This window comes from Rousettus aegyptiacus, unplaced genomic scaffold (assembly GCF_014176215.1).
Source record: "Rousettus aegyptiacus isolate mRouAeg1 unplaced genomic scaffold, mRouAeg1.p scaffold_m13_p_2, whole genome shotgun sequence".
Lineage (NCBI taxonomy): Eukaryota > Metazoa > Chordata > Mammalia > Chiroptera > Pteropodidae > Rousettus > Rousettus aegyptiacus.
In genome coordinates, this window is record NW_023416295.1 from 89451961 (window position 1) to 89458118 (window position 6158).

Below are 6158 nucleotides of genomic sequence, written 5' to 3' on the forward strand. Positions count from 1 at the left end.
GCAATCTACAGATTCAATGCAATTCCTATCAAAATACCAATGGCATTTTTCAGAGAACTGGAACAAATAATCCTAAAACTTATGTGGAACCATAAAAATCCTGAATAGCCACAGCAATCTTGAGAAAAAACAAGGTTGAAGTGTCACACGATCTGATCTCAAACTATACTACAAGGCTATAGTAATCAAAACAGCATGGCACTGGCATAATAACAGGCACATTGATCAATGGAACAGAACAGAGAGCCCAAAAACAAATCTATGCCTATACTCTCACTTAATATATGGCGAAGGGGGCAAGAATATAAAATAGGGTAAAGACAGTCTCTTCAATAAGGGAAAATTGGACAGATACATGCAAGAAAATGAAACTGGACCATCTTCTCACACCATATACAAGAAGACTCAAAATGGATTAATGAATTAAATGTAAGACCTGAACACATAAACCGTCGTGGAAAAAAACATAGGCAGTAAACTTTCTAATATTGCTAACAGTAATTTCTTTTTAGATATCTCTCCTCAGACAATGGCAACAAAATAAAAAATAAACAAATGGGACTACATCAAACTAAAATGGTTTTGTACAGCAAAGGAAACCATCAACAAAACAAAAAGACAACTAATAATATACCTGATAGTCTTTGGCTATGCCACCCTAAACAAGCCCAATCCCGTCTGATCTCGGAAGCTAAGCAGGATCGGTCCTGGTTAGTACTTGGATGGAAGACCGCCTAGGAAGACCAGATGCTATAGGCATAAATCATAAAAAAAAAATAAGAGATTGTAAGCTGACAAGGTCCTTGCAATCTGCGAGGTCATCCAAGGGTTGTCTCGCCTAAAAACATAAAATACAAATAAATAAATGAATAAATGAATGAATGAATGAATGAATGAATGAATAAATAAATAAATAAATAAAATCTAAAAAATAATAATACATCTGGTAAGAGGTTAATATACAAAATATATAAAGAATTCATACAACTCAACAACAAAAATAAAACAAATAATCCAATTAAAAATTGAGCAGAATACCTGAAGAGATACTTCTCTAAAGAGGAAATAAAGATAGCCAATAGACATATGAAAAGATGCTCAAGGTCACTAATTATCGGAGAAATGCAAATTAAAACTACAAAGAGATATCACCTCACACCTGTCAGAATGGCTATGATCAATATATCAAAGAACAGCAAGTGTTGGCGAGGATGCGGAGAAAAGGGAACCCTCATATATTGTTGATGAGATTGCTAATTGGTACAGTCACTATGGAAAATGGTCTGGAGGTTTCTCAAAAAAAAATTAAAAATGCATATACCTTTTGACCCAACAATTGCGCTTCTGGGTATTTATCCAAAGAAAACCAAAACAGTGATTCATAAAGATCTATGCATCCCAATATTCATGACAGCACAATTTACAATAGCCAAGATATGGAAGCAACCTAAATGCCCACCAATAGTGATTGGTAAAGAAGTTATGAATCATATATACAATGGAATATTACTCAGCCTTAAAAAAATAAAATTTTACCATTTGCAACAACATGGATCAACCTAGAGGTTATTATGCTGAGTGAAATAAGACAGACAGAGAAAAATAAATACCATATAATTTCACTTATATGCAGAATCTAAGGAACAAAAAGAACAATCTCATCAAAAACAGATTCACAAATATAGTGGACAGTTTGATGACAAACAGACGGAAGGGAGGTTGGGGAACTGGGAGAATGGGATGTAGGGTTAAAGAAGTACAAATTAGTAGTTGATACATGGTCATGAGGATGAGGAGCATGTCATAGGGAATACAGTTAGTATTAATGTATTGGCTAAGTAGAGAGTCAGAGCAATTAGGGGTATTGTTTTATAAACGATATCAATATCTAACCAATGTACTGTATACTTGTAACTAATAAAATAAAATAAAATAAAATAAAATAAAATAAAATAAAATAAAATAAAATAAAATAAAGATGAGCATGCTTTCATTCAAACTTGTGCCCTTCTCTTTTTTTCCTGTCTGGAACTTGGATGGATTTGGAACAGTCATCTTGTGTATATGAATCAACATAAATGAGGATGGAGGCTATGTGCTAAGGATAGCAGAGAGCAATATAGAAAGTGTCTGGTTTCTGGTGCATTTTTTAACACCCATACCAGCCATGGACTTGCTTCCTTCATATTCAGGCTTTTCTAACTGAATGCATTACTTCCAACTAAATGCCTTCTAAGCTAATATACACAGATCTTCAAGAAAATATGGCTACCAACATGATGGGGCTGATATGGGAGTAGAAGACTGTCATGATATAAATAAAATATAATCTATCATAAGCTACTGCTGCATAACAAAAAATCTCTTGATTTAGAACAGTAAACATCTGTTTCTCATGCGTTTGTGGTCAGCTGGGGTGATTCTGTTTTCTTGACTATGCTTAAGTTGGGGCAAGTCTGGTACACCTGCTCTCATACACTTAGGCTCAGCTAGCTAGCAAGGGTAGCTTTTTCTTATGGCCATGGCAGAGGAGGAGCAGGACAAACAAAACACTCAAGGCTTCTTGAGGCCTGGCCTTAGAACTAGTGTACTGTCACTTCTGTCCACATTTCATTAGCCAAAGTAAGTCATATGACTGAGTATAATATCGAAAATCAGGAAAGTACATGCATACCACATTGAGTGGAGGAAACAAAAATTATAAGGAAAATAACATGGATGAAATAAGGTTGAAGAAGCAGGGGCAATAACTTAACCTCAGTAGAGAATATGAAGAAGGTAGAGCTGATTGGAGCAGATGCTTTGGTCATTTTGTGAAATCTTACTGAGCCCTAATGATTTCTCAAGACTCTCAAGTCTTCTCTTAGAAGAAGGAATAGGAAATATGTCTTTTCCCTTCAATTATTAACAAATTCTACCCAAAGACATCCGCAGTCCCAGAAATCTTAATAAGAATTCTATATATTCAAACTATGATTTCCAGACCCTAAGATAATACATGTGGAATGGGAGTGCTCAGAAAGCAGAGTTATACTTTCCACAAGGATCCTTTCCATTAAAAATTAGTAGTCCTACAATACCCTTAACAATAACATTTAACAATAAAGATCCTTGCTTGTGTGTCTTTGACAAGCCCTGATGTAGGCAGCCTGACTATGTAATATATGTGTGTTTTTATTTACATAGTACTACATGCTAAAACATGCTAGGTATTTGCAGCTTAAACTAATACAATCCTCTCAACAACTTCCTGCATTACTGTAGTAGGTACTACTATTATGACCATTCTTCATGAGGAAACTGAGGTACAGAGCAGCTAACTACCTTGCCTATATAACATAGCAAGTAAGTGGCAGAAATAAATTTTCGACCCAGGCAATCTGACTCTAGAGCCTGCACTTGTAACTACCACTTTAAACTCCTCACAAAATGAGAAAACAACTCTAAGATCACATTATTGGAATTTGAAATATGATCTACATTAATTGACACCCATTACTGATTTAAAGCAATTGAACTCATTTTAATCAACAGGTCTGCATAAACTCAGGAATACCATCTGATAAAAACTTGTCTTTTTCTTCCTTTTCAAGGAGATTAGGATCATTAAATTCTAGAAACAATGATAGTTTAATTAAAACGTAAATGCGTTATGGGAATATTTCATTTGGGAGAGTGAAGTACTGCTTAGCAGAATATCCCAAGAGGGACTGATCTGGTGATGGTTAATCAGATGTTAGAAGGATATCACTATTGGAGGCTGTAATTCTTGGACATGAAAACATGAGCTATCCCTCAGTACATCATTAACTGAAGTACCTGAGGATACTTAAAATAGCAGTTGATAGCAAGCTTTTGCTCCTGCAGAATCATTGATTTATAAGGAAGCTGGTAACATTTTTCTGCAGTGGAAAGAATGCAAAGCTGGGAGATGGAAGAGCTGCACACTGAGCTCTGAGATGGAGCACTCTCCCAAGGGCACAGGCCTTCCCCTGGGTGGGTACTGGAGAAGCAGGGCCGGAATGGCATCTGCCCCTGGGGTGCCCCATCAAGTGGAGAAGACAAGAATGAAACTGGTATATCCACACCATTTGATAGACATCATGGAGGGTCAGACAGCACAGAGAAGGGACAATGCCATACCTGGAAGGAGAAGGGCAGGTATGGCTCTGAAGGTAAACAAGGCTTTGCTTTTCTCAGACAGAAGCTATGAAGATCAGCATGACACTAAGGTGGAAACATCTGTAAAAATCATATAAATGAATCCACTTTTAAATGGAGCCAGAGATACCATCCAGAGGAATTGCCTTACACAGTTTATGCTTCAAACCTTTGGAATGTTAAAACCGGGCAAAATAATCTTTGGATTGGGCCTAAAGCAACATTGTGCCCCAAATAACTGTTTGTAAAGACAACAAGAAAGCAGATATTATAACTACCAGACTGAAAATTAAAAACATCATTTAGAATTAGCACGATAGGTTAGTTTCTCTGCACCAATAGAAATGCCTTCCTTCTATTGATGTAATTGTGCCCCTTCTCCTTCTCATAAATACCCTTTACCTTTGTCTCCTAATGGGAATACTATTTGGGTTTTGGCCTGAAGCCATGCTTCACAAATAGCTATTCTTTTTTATCTCAAATAAATGCTTGTTGCCTCTTACTTTGGCCTTTTATTTTTAGGTTAACATATCTTAAGGGCAAGCTTGTTTTATAAACAGACATTGTTATCATTTTTCATTTTGTTAGTCTTGACTTCACAAAATCAATATCTTAGAGTACAAGAGAACTGAAATCATCAGAGCCAAAGCCTCGTTTGAACATGAGAAAAATCAAGATTTGAGGAGGTAGACTTCCTAAAGTAAGCGTAAGGAACTAGACTTAAACCAGGTCTCTAAACTGCTAAATCTCTTAGCTATTTATTAACATTCAGTTGGAATGACTTGTGAATTAACCTGAAACCTACCTACTCTAACCCTGCTTCCCTTCATATGCAACCCTAAACTATGGTATTTATAGAGTTTTTAATAACTTGTGCTAAGTAGAAAATGTTACAAAATTATGCAATGTAATCTCAGCTACTGTGTATGTATAACCAATATATGATTGTGAAGGAAGACAATAAATGGATGAACAGAGGGCAGTTTGGTAGGGACATATGCATCAAAGTGCTGATGAAGAAATGGGCTGGCACACAAAGAGCACTGGAAAAGATGACTGAAGTGAGCGGAGACCCCATCAGAGGGAAACAGGTATCCTAGAGTAAGGGCAGGGTTAGGACTCAGCCAGATTTGGGTTTAAATCCCAGATATCTATGCCTCCTGGGATAGATAAATTGGATGAATTCTTCATAACTATGTCTCATTTATTAATTGACTTCAGCCAAAATTTATCAAACACCTATAAGTTGAAACAAGTACTGGTGTACAAGAGTCTGTGGAATTGCCTCAGTTTCTTCACTAATCAAAATGAAGATGATACCTACTTTGCAGCATTATTGTACGAATTTAGGTAAAGTGCCTGGCATATGGCCCATCACACATGCTTGATAAATGGTGCTAGTTCCTATAAGATGGAAGCATACTTTAGGGTCCAATATAGGAATTTATATTCAGAAGTTAGGGTAAATTGTTACAGCTCAGAAAATGTTCAGTTAAAAACAGAAATGAGGTGAATCTCTTCGTACTACCTCACTGTCCCCAAACACCATATTCACACAGGTCAAAGCTTACTGCAAATGATCTTTAGGACATAATGAGAGCCAGTGAGCAGGAGGCAAAAACATAAAGCTGCCTATCATTCTGAGCCATTTCCCATCCTGAATGGTTTGGTGCTATCAGTGAGAGCAAAGTCTCCATGCTATGCAGCCTTTAGCCCTTTCTAGATGAGCAGCTTTTATTTAGTAAAACCAAATGAAAAAGAGTTGAAATTTTTTAAAAAGAAAAGAAAAGTGTCAGAAATATGCGCTGCACAATGAGCCTAGTGTCTGGTGCTAAAGCCCAGATTTGAAAGAATGCCGCCTTTTATTTCAAAAATGGGACACAACAGTGTCCTACACAGAGAAGAAGAAAAGATCTCCAAGGAAATATGATGCTTGCTATCATTCCAAAACACCCAGGAGTATGAGTGGCTCACCTGAAATTTGAGAACCAGCCCAT

General features: G+C 36.6%; 1 pseudogene; it reads left to right on the forward strand.

The window, feature by feature from the left end:
* The first annotated feature begins 640 nt into the window (after nucleotides 1-640).
* On the forward strand, nucleotides 641-759 carry LOC118614194 (annotated as a pseudogene).
* Nucleotides 760-6158: the final 5399 nt, after the last annotated feature.